The sequence below is a fragment of the Phaenicophaeus curvirostris genome, chromosome 10 (assembly GCF_032191515.1).
Source record: "Phaenicophaeus curvirostris isolate KB17595 chromosome 10, BPBGC_Pcur_1.0, whole genome shotgun sequence".
In the NCBI taxonomy this organism is placed as follows: domain Eukaryota; kingdom Metazoa; phylum Chordata; class Aves; order Cuculiformes; family Cuculidae; genus Phaenicophaeus; species Phaenicophaeus curvirostris.
The window spans coordinates 23679435-23695799 of NC_091401.1; the positions used below are offsets into that span (position 1 = coordinate 23679435).

General features: G+C 40.0%; 1 protein-coding gene across 1 annotated transcript in view; it reads right to left on the reverse strand.

The window, feature by feature from the left end:
• The window catches only part of RSRC1 (arginine and serine rich coiled-coil 1), a 153037-nt gene that overhangs the window by 30623 nt on the left and 106049 nt on the right, over window positions 1-16365 (reverse strand). The gene's annotated exons all lie outside the window — the stretch shown is intronic.

Sequence of the window (16365 nt, forward strand, 5' to 3'; positions counted from 1 at the left end):
TTCACTGCAAATCACAGCAGCAGTACTTTACTCATGTTATGACAGTATTCTTTAAAAAGAATCTTTTTCCCTCTAGAAACCTTATTACTTAATTATCTACTAGTTGCTCAACTGCAGGGGTTTTCAAACACTTTACTACAGATGTTAAAGAAGATTAAAAATATACAGCACCGTAACAAGGGACTATCAATATACTCTGTAAATTAATTAAATTTCTGTTCTAGCACATCATTTATTCCAAAGCATTAATGTCTCAAAGGAGCCATTCTCTTTTATTGCCATCTCACTGCCTGGTGAGCGAACTAAGTGAGAATAAGTCTCTAATAGCATTATGCTTGATGAAATATTAAGTTTTGAAAAGTATCACTGTGTCAAAAGCAAAAGAACCAAAAAGAAACAGAATTTAGAACTCAATCCAGGTCTTCTTATGTCATAAAATCAGTGTAAACTGTGGCACAAACAGCAAAGGTTTATTCAGTTTTGCAGATAATTAGTCCTACCGTTTACAGATTCAATAATTTGTGAAAAATTTGTGAAAAAATTGGTTCTGGAGTGGGATATGAAGGGATCTTTCCAACCCTGATGTCTTGGTGCAGCCTGCAGCTACACCTTAAAATATACCACTGAAATAGTGGTGTCAGAAAATGATAGAAGTGATTACACAGACCTGTTTCCATTTACAAGCTTTTATACATATCTAGACTATATTTAAAGCCATGAAATATTAAAACTTTTCTGCCAGTGAAGATCATTACAAGAATCTATTAAATTAGGTAATAAAAATAAACTGCAAGTAACTCTAAAGACTTTTACTTCATTTACACTTTATTCTCCCTGGTAAAAGGACAAGGATAATAGAAATTCCATTTAAATTTGATTTTGGTTATATGTGTAATTGTAGATATAACCCTTGAGTCATGTAGAAGGCTCAGCTTATGTTTCTTTCAAATTATCCCGCTCAGATGCACATTCTACTCCTTACAACTGTCTTCAATATGTATTAGCAGAGCTCATTAGGCTGAAATTTAATAATGCAAACATCAGGTGGATTTCAAGAACCTCCATTATCAACACAAGATGGATTGCTTATATAGCTCTTGGGCCAACTGGGCACAATTTAGATTCAATAAACTACCATGCCTAAATTTGATTTATCTGTTCCACTATGCTACTTTTTTCTTCCTTACTGATTTGTTGCTGCACGGGAACAATTCATTGGATATCTCAGTGGTTATTCAAGGTAGAAAACATTAAAACGCACAAGAAAGATGTTACTGGTCTATGACGAGATTTCTATTTCATCTTTGTTAACTCTAAATTGCTTATTTCCAACCCTTGTAACTTAGAGCTAAAATTTCTGCTAGGAGAAACAGCGCTGTCCTTTGTAGTTCTGGTTAATTATCACAGAATCACTAAATCACTAGGTTGGAAAGGACCCACTGGATCATCGAGTCCAACCATAACCAACTATGGTACAGGCCAGCGTCATGGGGAAAGAAATTCAATATTTGGGTTTCTACTTGGACAAGTCTTGAGGCTGCTTTGAGTGATGCAATGAAGAGTGCTTTGCACCATATTGGCGGTGCTGAACCAACCAGGAGCTAATGGCAGACAGTTGCATCATAAATTTGTGAGGTAGAAGCTAATTTCTTACCCATCATCTTCTCTTTGGATCTGTGGTAAGACCCCATCTCCTAGAGTTGTAGCAGGTTGGGAAGTATCACGAGAACAACTCCCTATGCAAAATTGTTCATTAACAACAATTTAACTTAGCCCATAAATCTAGGGAGCAGTAAGGCTCCAAGATTACAGGGCAACATCCATTACAAGCAACAGAAGTCACTGAAGCCACGTGTTGCTTTAAGAATTGAATGCTAACAATTCTCTTAAAATATTTTAAGTTCTCTGTTATTCTCCCCTGGCAAAGCGTCATTAAAACCCAAGATTTTGATCAAATCAAATTGCAATTAACCAACATTACAAGAGCACCACAAATTATCCCCAGGGTAATACACCCTCTCTGCTCTGCAGACCACGTCCTCACCCTGAATTGCAGGGCGTGCAAGAACACACGCTGGCCACTTACGCTTAAAAGCCCTGATATTTGGAAGAGAAGTCAGTTTTCCTGCAGTGCACTTTCCTTAAGCTGGAGGAGAACAGAGAGCTGATTCTGACCCCCAGCAGATCAAAGAAGTTGCTTCAGCAAAAGTCTGGGTCTAATTGATCCAGGTAGCTGGAGTGCTGAGGTTGCTCCTGAACCCGAGCTTCCTGCACAGATAAACAGCTAGCACGACAAAAGCCTGACTGCTTACAAAGCTTTCTAAAATAATAAATAAATAGGTGCTCCAGCTCGCATCATCTAAGAGCTCATCCAACCCCAGATAAAATTACAATTCTATTGATTCATTTTTTTTCTCTGAAGGATGGGAAAGTGGCACACGGAAGCCGTTTGAGATGTGTACCTACGCTAAAACAATTAAGTTGTGAAATGCAGATATTTGCTAGTAGCTACTGGGCTATTAATAGAACAGGATGAAAGAGCATTTTAGTCATTTCTAGGTGCCCCCTATCGAAGTGCTTGTTCCAGCCTGGCTGGGATCAGCGGCTCACAGTGCTGGACACAGCACAGAGAAATAAATCCTATCTTTGCTGAGAGAATAAACTATTAGCAAAGAGCACGGAGATGGTACTCAGACAAATAAACATAATGGATAAGTGGAACAAAATTGCTAAGTTACAACAAAGGCACTACCATTTAACGAAAGCTAAGCTACATTAAGAACATCCTCTGTTATGAAAAAATAACAAACTAAACCCAAAACACCCTTCAAGTTTCCATATGACCTAATATCCTAAATCTGAATAAGTTAATATGTTCTGAAACTGAGATTAGCTCTTTGACCAGCTTCAGTTCATCTGCTTTCCAAACCCTGTAACCACCTGAGGTGGCTCAAACCCAAGCTGGCAAACCCACCCAGCGTCACCCAGCTTCTTCCGAAGGTGCAAACTCAATTGCCATGGATTTTGGGGAGCGGTGGAGGCTGACGACAGCCCGAGTGGAGAACTCTCTAATGGAAATGGAGGTTGCCTGCCAGACCTGTAACTTCTGTTCATGTTGAGAAGCAATTATTATGTACAGATCAACAACTGTGGATCAATAACAGTAGGTAATTCCCCAGGGCCATGATCACAGGGATGAACCAGGTCCACTCCTTTGCCTTGCTTTAACCCTTTCAATGCAGACCCGCAATGCCAGCTTATCTCTGGCTTATGCTATGAAGTGAGGTAAAAAGAAAAGGAAAAAAGTGGATGATTTTGTATGCTTTCCAGTTTGGGCAAGGGAGAGCAGCTGTTTGTGTGTCTCCTTGATATTATCTATAGGCTGACTGTAAAGTTTTGGAGATGGAAGGAGACACCAGAGATTGAATATAAAAAGAGTAACTTGGGAGCCACAGATAAACACTGGGCCATAATATCAGCTGGCGTAAATCATCCTAGCTTTACCACCTTCATCCCAGGAATTATCCCATACTTTGTGTTACTAGTGGTTTGCAGATACTGGGTTTATGCTGAGACTCTCTGCCATTCAAGCTGACTCTATTTGCTTATACACCAAACATTCACTCACACAGAACTGCAGGTTCCTATCCATTTTCTCATCCAAAGTTTATATACTTATTTCTTTCATTCCTTCTTCTCAACTAATTCTATTAATTCAGAGTCCTCTTTTCTCTAAACTGTCACTCCTTTATAGAAAAGAAAGTGTCCCAAAAAATACTCTCTCATTCAAGAAACTTCTCTCTTCCAAACTCACCCTAAAATATCTTAAAAAGCATTGCTCATTGTTGGACAAAAAGTACTGTTTTAACTCTACTGGTAAACTGTAAGTGGTTAATCCTACCACTTATACATCTTTGCAAGTCACTTAGCCCTGCTAATACTTTTAACTTTCTAGTCATTTTGGACAACACTAGGAGCAAAGGGCTATCTTTAGCTTACCACGAAGAAACACGCTGCAAAAATCAATAGCTTCTGCATTAAAATATGCTGTTGTTCTGCATGGCATTATGCTAACAGGAAATGCTGGAACAATCTCTGTGGAGACAACAGCTGATAGAACAAAAAAAGAAAGAGGCTTTTCCAGGACAAAAAGAGACAAAAAAAAAAAAAGAGAGAAAACAAATAGTCTTCACAAATAAATCATCTTCCAAATAGCATAAATGATGTGCATCGGGCTGATTCTGCTTGAAAGCTGCTAAAATAACTGGTTTCTAATGCTTTTGTAGAGTTCATATATGGATACCAGCACTACTGCTAGTTAGTTCTATGAGAAACGCGTCTCCCAAGCCAGAGAGACAAGACCAAGTCCTACAACATACGCACAATATTATTTTCTCTTAATTATTGAGCACGAGCAAAATGGAAAACTAACAGCAACAAAAAGGAACTTTAATTTAAAATCACAGCAGTTTCTCTTCATGTATTTTACAATACAGCTAGAGATTATGATTTTCCCCAGGCTTTCACTATCAGTTTCTCATCCGCAGATATCTGCAGTGTTCATCTGCATTAATGTTTTCATGCAGGAGAATACAGACCTACTCACTGCCCGTGGGCGCTGCTTTAAGACACAAGGACACGGCCCTGGGGCCTCTGTACGTGCGCACCGAGTGCCCCGATCGACCCAGAGGGAGCACAGGGTGACTCAGCCCCTCCATAAGGAGTGAAAACCCAGATGGCAGTTGGAGTGGGACAGGGACCAGCCTCCCCCTGGCCGCGGCTGCCTCCAGGGCTGCTCCTAGTGAGTGGGACACGCTGTGCCATCTTCTATCTTCGTTAACGAGGCCAATAAGCAACATGCATAGTTTCCCAGCCAAAGCTCAGTTGAAGTATACATACTGTAATTATTTCCTCAAAAAAGCTACGCTGGGGAATATTGGCGAGCACGACATTCCCTCTTGCGCTTCAGGTGGCCAGACTTCAGTTTTGGTGAAAGCCATACCTACAGTCTATGTAGATGAGATTGTTTGGGAAGGTACAGCACGGAGCAGGACGCTCCGCTCCAGTTCACTGGCTCCATTGGGTGCAAGACTGAACCCCTGGGAAGGAGGAAAGCACTCAGGGTTTGGGAAGCACAGAGCCATTGATGGCCCTCATGGATGGGCCTTCCAGCACCTGAAGAGGGCCTACAAGAAAGCTGGGGAGGGCTTTAAATTGGAAGAGGGGAGACTGAGAGTAGACATTAGGAAGAAATTATTCACAACAAGTGTGGGGAGGCACCAGGTTGCCTAGGGAAGTCGTGGCTGCCCCATCCCTGGAGGTGTTCAAGGCCAGGTTGGATGGGGCTTTGAGCAGCCTGGTCCAGTGGGAGGTGTCCCTGCCCATGGTAAGGGGTGGACCTGGATGGGCTTTAAGGTCCCTTCCAACTCAAAAAATTCTGTGATTCTATCATAGAATCACAGAATCACCAGGTTGGAAGAGACCCATCGGATCATCGAGTCCACTGCTGCTGGAGGAGGCACAGAAGGTGTGTGGAGGAGGCTCAGCCCCGCACCAGGATGCAATTTGTTTTACTTGGTAAAGTCAGAAAGAGAGGAGTGTCAGAATACCCACAAATGGAAACTGTAAGTTGTTTCAGGGGAAAAAAATCAGCACAACTGTGGACTTTCCAACTCTTCAAACTTAAAAATACAGACTCCCAATTTCAAGATGCCTTTGGGGGAAAAAGGCAGCAGGCAAACTCCAAACACATCCCAATGTTACATCTAGAATGTAGTCAAGCCCTCCACGATGCTAATCAGAAAGACTTGACAGTGTTTTTTAAACACAAACATTTTTGCACTTATAAAATATTCAGTCAGCTCACATATAAAAATACAAGTACAGCCCATTATTAATTTACAAGGCCTTATTTAATTTACATGCTATTTTTCTCCAGTATATTAAATTTATCAAGGCTTGTGGAAATCCTCTCAGCTGAATATTCATATACTGACACGTAAAGTTATCTATTACACATCCAAACAAATTCCAACACAAATTCAACACAACTACTGTCACAGATATTTCCCAAGACAGGAACAGAGAAGGAGCTGCGTCCAGTAGCTGTTAGCTCAACACCAGAAGTGGTAACACCACAAACATTTTTATCACACACATTTATGTCATTTTTCTATGTTTTTGTCCTTTTAGGCTGCGCTAAAATAGCATTTTCCCAAAATTTACATAGCACCAGCATTCAGATGTCCACTAGCCTGGTTCATCCATGTAGGGGCCCTCCAACTGTGCCATGACAGCTTCATTTAGCGCTATGTGCTCCAATCACAGGGCAGCTGAGCAATACCTCCCGATACACAAAGATGAGAAGTTCCTGCCATTGCTGTCCCAGGTATTACACATAATTTAATTATACGCATGATTTAATTATGCCAACAACTGTAATTACAGATACTGGAGAGGCTCAAGCATGACGGTGGGTGCAGGAGCCCACTGCTCCCTTCCGCACCTCCAGTTCTTGTGTACAAATTGCCCGTAAGCCCAAATCTGTTTGGTTTAAGCTTCTTCACTCTCCCTAGGTAGAATACTCAGCATTGCGTTTGGCAGGGAGAAGTTATTCCACCCATTCCTCCTGGCATAGGGGGCTGCTGCACATTATTTTTCACCCCTTTAGTGGCACCTAATGCCTGCCCAGGGTAGTGGTGGAGTCTCCATCCCTGGAGAAGTTCAAAAACCATGTAGACGTGGCACTTTGGCACATGGTTCAGTAGGCACAGTGGTGTTGGGTTGACTGTTGGACTTGATGATCTTAGAGGTCTTTTCCAACCTTAATGAATCAATGCTTCCATGATTCCTGCTCAATTCCCTTCCCATAGGAAGGAAAAGTATTTCTTTACCTTGGAACAATGTCTCTCGCTACGATGCAGCTAGTGAGTGCCTGTCTGCTGGCAGCCAGGTGGGTTTCCCAGAATATTAACCATATTTTTAGTAGAAGATATATCCAGTAATGTGGAACTTGCCTCAAAAAGCACAAGCAAAACCCAAATGTTTTCCCCCTCTTATTCTAACGTTGAGTATAACCAATATATTTGTGAAGATAAATCCTTTAATGCCAATGAGGCAATTTTTCACTAGTTTCTTTCTTTTTAATTGTTACTATTTTTAAAACACAGTTTGTGGCTGCCAGACATAAACGACACAGGGCTGTGAGAACGTACAACATAAAGGAGATAATATCCAAAAATCACATAAACCTACGTACCGCAAACCAGCAGAAGTTATTCTTAAGTCAAAACAGGTTAAATATTAAACAAACTTCTCTAGAGAGAGCAGTGCACGTACATCCTTGTCCAGAATATTAACATGCTGGTCAGAAATCTGCAAGGAAAAAACACCCTGAAAAGGGACAAGGGCTGTTGGGAAGTAAAAGGTAAGAACTGACAGATAAAATTCCATGCTGGCAAGCAGGGCCGACCTCCCCAAAGACTTTCCATATCCTGGTTACTGCCTACTGTATTAAGACTGCCTTTCTCATCACTTAATGCTTATTTTCATCACTTTGCTTAAAATATTGATAATCAATTAGGGCTACGTCTGTTTTGCCACAGAATCTGTGTCACAGTCTATCAGACTGTCAGGGCCAATTCAATCCTCATTCAAAGTTAATTTTTTCTTCATAAATCTGCCTTTGGAGGAGTCATTAGGCGCAGAACATAGCCCGAGGTGCAATCACCTATTCTCTTTCATTAGCGGCAGGCAGGGAAGGTGAGGGAGATTATTAGAACTTTGGAATGATCACAAAGCAGCGTGCTGCCTGTCAGATCCCCCCAACATTTAATTCATCTCGCCAACTCGCCAGCACGAGCTGCCAACAGTTTTAAATGGACATTATTCATGAACATCTGTGACATGCTGAATATTCTGAAGCGGGAATGATGAAAAAGCCGTGCCCCCCTTTGACTTGAAAATTAATTCTATGGTCAAAACAATTAGGAATATAACAAACATGTTTTGTGATGTTATTTTCAGTCCTCCGAGATATTCCACTTAAAAAGCTATTATTTCAGAAATATAGGTGTTTAAATGTAAACAGGTAGATTCTAGATGGGCTAACAGAGTATTTTACGGCACTGAAGAATGATGTGTATCCCCCTTACTATAGAATTAACAAGTTGTTAGGTTTCTGTTTTAAGGCAATTACAGAATTAGCTCGCTTCACTATCTGGTTTGTTGATACGCTTCTAAAATGCAGCCAAATGAGATGACACATTGGATTTTAATACGATGCCATATTGAATTACAGCATGTTTTACTCACAGTGGACAATCAGTTGCACTGTGTGAAACAGACTTCCAAAATCCAATATATTTATTGCTGCTTCTCTTCTTAAAATGAGCCCGCTATGGCCACTATTTTTAAGGGAAGAATGGCAGAAACGCTGGTACAAGAGACTGACATTCACAGAAAATATATAAAAACCCTACATGCAAGGTTTTTAACATGGAGATACTTTAAGGAAAATGTATTTACATCTAATGAAATAGCATCAAGAAGTTCCTTGAATTTCATTATGGAAGTCAAAAGAATAGTAATTTACATTTTTTTCTGCTATTAGTATGAAAACAGTGTCATTATCAGCAAATTTCTCATAGCCTCCACCATTTTGCTCCCACAATATTCTCATTTTCTGACTGCAAAATTAAGGGCCAGATCCTTGGCAAATTCAAGCTGACACAATTCCATTGACTTGAATAGAATGAAGAAAATTTGCTCCAGCTGAGCATCTGGCACTAAACATTATATTATTAATAATAATATAATAATAATAATAATAATGACTTGATAAGCAGATCTTGGCTAGGTACACACATCTATTATTTAGTGCATTTCTAATTTCTTTCTTTCTCACACAGTGTTTCCCCCCACACACACGTTTGATAAAAAATTCAACTGAAATATGTTTTAACACGAAGGATTAATTGGTTTAAATTGCTTCCATGGCTCCTGACTCATTGCAGTGGATGCTATTAAATATTGCAAAGATTTGCTTCCATATCAGCAAAGGTTGTGTGTTACCAGCTTCGACATCTCATAGTCAACTCCTGTTTCACCTCAGACCCACGCTCCCCAAACTGCAGCTGAGCTCAGGAAAATGGCATAATTAGATGTAATTCTTGTCTTATCTAATATTTAGTCCTGGAGAGAAAATTATTTCTTCGAATAATTCAATAATTTCAATGGAAATGTTTAAATAGCACCTTCTACCCCAGTTACTTTCTTCTGGGGGAAAGGCGTGGGAGAAGGAAGGAAGGAGGACAGCCCGGAGTTAAATATTCCCCTAATTCATTAAGCTAAAAAAGGCAGTAACGTTTGGGAGAGGAAAAATAAACTCCAGACATAGAAATTCATAGAGTTCTTTGCTATATCGTTCAGGAAGATTTTTCAGCTCAACTGGAAATCTGAGAAGTGACCAATATGAAAGTTTGAACTTGACTTCAGCTTATTTAAACTGTTCTTAAACCAGTATCTGTTATAGAGTTGTTTCTTTCTGCCTCACACAGATTGAGAAATGAGAGCACAACAGAGGGTCTGCTCCAGAAACAGCTGAAATGAAGCTGTTGAGCAGATGAAAGGAGGGATGCTTTTGTATGAGTTATTTCTCAGTCAGCTTCTAAGTTGTTTGCATTTCTGCTCTTTGGCCACTATTGCCGCACGGAGAAGTCTCCCATCCGTGTCCAAGCAGCCAGCTGCCCTCCTGCTCCCAGCCCTGGGAGCCAATGCCATCCCTGCTCCACAGGGAGGAGAAGAGTAACCCTCGGGGTGCAGCACGAGGAGGCAGAACTGGGGTACCAGAGCACCTTCCTGCCGAGAAACAGGAGCCCAAGCCTGGAAGGCAAGGAAAGTGGAGCTGCAAATACCAGAGCAAGGGCTCAGAAAGCACCTTGGCCTTCCTCCTCTCTAATTATATTTTATGCAGTCAAATTACATTCATAATGAAATGGCAGCTTTTATCCAATCTGTACATTTACATTTTTCCTTTTTCTTTCTTTCCAGTCTGGTTGGAGGGGGTGGTTTTAGCAACTTCACATCTCAAGGCCAGCACAGCCCTATTGCTCCAGTGAACTGCAGATCTTGCTTTAGAAGACTTATACAATCTGCATCCCTAATTGATGCTAATTTCTATCTCTTAGAAACAGGAAAAATACTTTTATGAATGCATTTCCAAGCCTTCATCGCGTGAAATGCAGCATGCAGGATGTACAGCAGTCTTGGGGTTGAGGTTTGGTATCGTTCTTACTCCTATTTGGATTTCAACAGGGGCAAGCTGGATCCTTAGGGCCATTTTTGAACATCCAGGAATCTCATAAAGATATAGTTCAAATAATATAATTCTAATAATTGCAATTTCAATTGGATCAGTAGTTGGACTTGATGATCTTAAAGGTCTTTGCCAACAAAAACCATTCTATGTTTCTATGTCTTAAGGTACATCATGTGCCCTTGTGAAAATAACATTTTTACATTATGCATATTACCAAATAAATTAATACCTGTCGTTTGGATGAGAACTTCAAAAATGTACATAAAAATACTGAAGAACGTGTTTATTTTTGTTGGCAACAAGGTGGTTCGTTATAGAAATCCAAAGAAATCTGTGAGCTTGCTACCTCATAGAAGAAAGCAACAATGAAAGAAAGATAAATAAATCACCTTATTAAAAAAAAATAGGGGAAATGAAAACCCTAATTATAAAAGTGCAAGAACTTTGTTTCTGTAACAAAATTCAAGCCAAAGGAGTCAAACATGAAAGCTATAATATTAATTCAAAATGGCTGTGGAATATATATATATAAAAAGCTGTTCTCTTCTAATCCCTGTCTCCAACCGACTGGTTCTTTTAAGCAGTTGGTAGACCCTAACTCACTTTTGAGTCGTCTGCATTAAAAATGGACTTTGAGATTCCTCTAAAACTAGTTAGAAATAACAACAGGTAGGCAAGACTGCAAAACATGCCTGAAACCCCACTGCTGACACATAGGACATGCCTACAGTCTTTACGCAACAAATGCTTTTAAAACAATCACACAAACCATGGAAGATTCATTTAGGTTGGTATTTTTTCCGTGATGTCAGTGCTACCAGGAACCAGCCCTTTCCTTTCAGGGTATGGAGTTGAACTCATTCCAAATTGTCATCAATGTGCATCTCCTCCTGAGCTGAGAGGCTGACGTGAAAATCAGTTAGAACCAAAACGCAACACGTAAGATAAACCCAAGAACTTCTCACTGCTTTCCAAACGAACTACTCAGCCTCGCATCTTTCAGAAGCTGGATGGAGAGGAGAGTTTCACAGGAACAAATCTAGACCCTGTTAGGACCATCAGGTTCAGCATCCCGTGGAAAGCCTGTTGCACAGCAGATCTCAACCAAACTCTCCAGCTCCACGGACTGTGCTCTGTCCTATGTCCCACCCTCCCACAGAGCATTAATTCCTGATGGAATCTGCCAGCCCCTCAGGTCCAATTACCCGCTGCATCTGTATGAGAAAGCAGCTTTATGCTGCACTAACCACATACCTTGTAAAGAAAATATAACAGCTCCTCCACATAATTTCACAAATACATTACATTATTTTGGAAAAAATACGTATTTGCTTAAAATATAAGCACTAACACAAATATTTAAATGATTTCTGAAAAAAAACCTGGCAATGCATTTCAAATACAATTGTCATTTTAGCCTGCATATTGAGAATGACAGTCGGCTTTTCTTTCTGGGGTTAACAGCAGAATTCAGCCCGACAGCTTGTCAGCAAACTTGAAAAATTCAGTCACAAAACTCAGATTCAAAATGAGCCCTTCTTTCATCTGCCAATTTTAAAATGTCAGGAATCCCCACGTTAAGCAAAAAAACAAGTAGATGACAACTAATCTGGCTATCAAAAGGAAGCAATAAACCATGGAATACTTACAAATGATTATGAGGAACAACACTGAGAAAAGCCAAACCAGCCCAGAGCTCCTCATAAGGGCTCCGAGAATTTTCATCTCATGCTTTCGAACCAAATAAAACCCGTAACGAATAAAGCTGTGCCAGTGACTCCCGTCAGCAACACTGGCAGCTGTGACCCAGCTACCCAACAGTGGCAAAAAGCCTTTCTGGCTCAGCAGTTTCACAACAGCTTTTGAAAAGAAACCTTCATACTATGCAAGTTTAATTCTCCTAATACACTTCTGGGCACTGCCCTGTGGACACTACTCAATGACCAATCGTCTTTTCCATGAGAATAATCTTTGGCCATTCATCTACACCGAAAATCACCATTAAACAAAGTAAGATGTGCCGTAGCACATTGTCCAGATAACAACAAATTGCAAAGCTAACCTTCCACATTCATTTCTCTGGCCTTACAGGCGCACAGTTCAGGTATCAACTGCAGCCAAATGGGACATGCTGGAAAAAAAACCATCCACAATCAACCCCAAGAGAGGCATTTGGTGGGGGGAACTCTATGGTGTATAAAGCCACTCCACACATGACCCCACAGAGGTGATGGAAACAAGATCTACTCATTAGAAAACACTTTTGGATGCTTCGTAGATGAAAAAATGGACAAGCTTTCCACCTGCTCATTGTCTTTCTTGATAGAACTGCTTACTAACAGAATACGAGAAATTCTGGGTTTCCTATTGAAGAACAGAACCACTAACATCTAAAAGACAAAGATCTAAACCTTAGGATGTCCTGTAAGATTACTCACCATCATTATTTAGCCTTTACACACAATCTTTGCCAAAGATTATACACCAAACAAAGCTTACCCAGATGTCACCTTCAGAAGCAAAATCCTCTACCCAAAGATATAGCTAGGAAAGTTAATGAAGAAAGGAGTGAGAAACTGCTCCCTAACCACATCTATTGAAAACCAGTTTCAATTTCTCTCAGTTCTTAAACGCCTTGAATAATGGGAAAGGTGTTAAAGAACATCATCTGTAGCAAAAAAGAAGGAGCACAAGTTTCTTGTGATGGAAGTTCTACAGGAAAAACAGATACAGTGCATCCAGACAGCACTGTATGACAAATTATTTGCACCAAACATGGCCACAAGAAATTGAATTAACTTCTAAGCACAAAATTACAATCCTAATCACAGTTACAAAAGTACAATACAATGCAAATTTAATGAAGAACAGAGTGCAATTAATATACAAATACTGGTGCTAGAACCAGGAAGCATTTCAGTGGATTTTTGAAGGAAGAAGGAACTTTGTTCACTCTGCTCATGATAATTTTCCAATTTTGCCATGATGTTAATGAAAAAATCTTTGTGAAGCAATGGAAAATAAACAAGGATCAAAAAAATTTTTTTTTATCTACTCTAAGTCTGTAAACACCAAAATATCGTTAAAGAAGAAAATGTTCTCGAGTATTATAATAAACCATGATAATACAAAAGATATTGAATGGGGCTTTGGAAAATCAGGAAAGGATGAGGTAGAAAACTTCTGGGTGCAGGCTCAAAAAACTTGCAGGATTTACTGTGTATTAAGCGCAGAATCATAAGACAGGCATCCAAAAGAACTTGACACCTGGCACCAAAAGGGGGAGTGTGTGTCAAGGAAAGATTTGTGGGAATGACTTATTACTGATGCCAACACACATTCAATTACACTTCTGATAGCCTTGAAAGCAGGGCGCACAAAGCCCAGCACAAGGTGTAGTTCTGCATTAGAGCACGGAACTCATTCTGATGGAAAAAAATTATGGGAAACTATACATTCTCAAGTTGTATCATTAATTACTACAATAATTTACTGTACACAGCATTATCAAATATTCCCCCAGGATAAAAGGGGTAAATATATTGCTTGAATATTCAGTGGCTGACTGTAAAATTTCATTCGCGATTAACTGATGAAGATGAAGAAATGCTGCCGAAAACAAACAATTTATCTTCCCTACGCACAGCAGATTGCTCTTGGACTCATGCCAGAGGCTATGTGGGTTTGAATTCAATAGCTGCATTAAAAGAAAACTACACCCCTACTACACATAACGCTGAACGTCACTAAATAAACAGTTTGCTGCAGCACTGCTTAAATAATTCAAAAGGGAATTTTGGGTAAGAAACGTTTTTCTGATGCATCGTTTCTCTTAATGTGTTTCAAATAAAATGCTTGGTTTTAAAACTTCTGTTAAAATCCATTAGAGTAAATGGGAGAATAGAAAAGTCAAAGACTCAAAACCAACAAAGGACTGATTTCTAGAAGAGGATTTAAGAAAGATTTGTCATCAATGAGAAAGTCACCACCAAGGGCACGTATCTTGTAATATACACATGCATTTACACTTACTCATCTGCAACCTTGAGAGATTCCAACTGGCTCTCATAAGTCTGGACAACATAATTTTAGTGCAGATGTATGTGCACCTATATATTTGTATAAAGCTATAACAAAGCAATAAATAAGCAGCCTTATTCAACACCAGAAATTCCAAAAACTTTCTCCAATTCAGTTTTATTTCCAGCTAGCTTTAACTTATGATCAGAGTGCTCTGCAATGCCTTCTTTTGCAGTTCACTTTAAGAGTGAATTTGTCCCATTCTTAGAAAATGTAAATAATTTGAAATATTAAGACACCACTAAAGGTTTAATGGCACATAATTACAACGATGAGGAGAGGGAATGCACGTCAAAGACCCTGCTGAATCGTCAGCAGTGCATCTTGGCTGAGACCCATCATGCATCATCTGTCAAGAATACTGTTCTCAACTTACATGAGAACCTATATGATGTCTGTATATTCATTGTATAAAATCAGTTCTTTTGAAAGAAGACTATGCCATTAATTCATGCTCCTTAATTGCATTCCTTGCTAGCTTCACCATAGCTTCTAGAACAGAAAAACCCCTTCTGGCAGAACTTCAGGTGACCTTCTATGACAACTGCTGAGACTAGCACAATGTCTACACTGGCAAATAATGCAGGACATCTGTAAGCAAAGAGGCCGGTGCCCAAGACCTGGTGCCCACTCTGTGCATATTTTGGAGGCTGTTACTGCAGACAGTAAAGAGTAAAACCAGTCCATAACACACATCCAGAACGGCTCGGGTACAGGACAGGGGCAGCTAGAGGATGCCTTCTGAAAGAACATCCTTTGAAAGGAGCTCATTTACTTACAACATGGTACTACAGGAAATCACAATGAACTGATGGCTCCAAGGGCTGAAAAGTGCACATCCAGAGCTGCCACTTGGATATCCCAGGAACCAGCCACCTGCAGAACACCAGGTCCCAGAATCCTCCTCAAAAACACATCTGTGACAGATTTGAGAAGGATCAGTGCAACTGCCTTAGCTAAAGGCCAAACTCACCAGTTCTTCCTCTGTTAGATGTGAACTAAAATATTAAATGAAAAATATTCAAAAGAATAATGATGAATTATTAAAGCTCCATGCAGTTATACTGGCAGGTGTTCAAAAATTTGGGAAAAGCAAAAGTCTCCCAGTATGTGCCGTGTAGCAAGAACACCAGCTTTAGTATTTTTTGAGGAAGTTTACCTATACACCCTACTCTTACCTATTGTTTTTAACACCTCATTTCCTGATAAGAGCCTGGCACTAATATTCAGGAGATAAACAGGACTGGGAACCATGTAGAAGGACTTCTCAGTCTGAGACAGCATCATTCAGTGTGCAGAAAGGAAGCTTCTCCTGCCTCTCATGCACAAACAGCTTCATGTCACACTTGTTCAAGACCATGCTTCAGCAATGTGTAATATTTCTTTTTGAAATTACCTTTGCCGATACCCGTTTTAAAAATTCACGGCTTGTTTTCAGTATAACTTTCATGACAACTTCTTTCAAGTTAGTATCATTATTTAAAAAATTCTTACCAGAGTAACAACTATCCCTGAAAAATACATTTAACTGCTTTAATCACTATTTTCTTGCAGTACTTGATTTCAACTCCTTTGAACGAGCTAAGATCAATAATAACCAGGCTAGAATAGTTTTGAGTCTACACAATAAAAATAGGTAATAAACTGCTACTGGATAAAGAGAATGCACTGTGCATAGGTCAGCTCCAGGTCCCAGGTAAACATCTTGGCTGTGTCCTGGAGCATGTTTCAAGCGCGCCTCCTCCTCTCACCGGGTCCTCCTGCCCCGCTCTGAACACGGGGCCGTTGCACCCTATCGATCTTCTTTAAACCTTCAGAATAATAAATTTCAAGGCAACACAGCACAAGCTGACTAAAGCTCTTTAATTACATCACTGCTGAAAGGAAATCATTGATCAACGGCATTATGGGAGAATCAACTGCCCCCAAACCAGATCAAAGGCGAGGGAACGGCTGAGGAGCTGCCC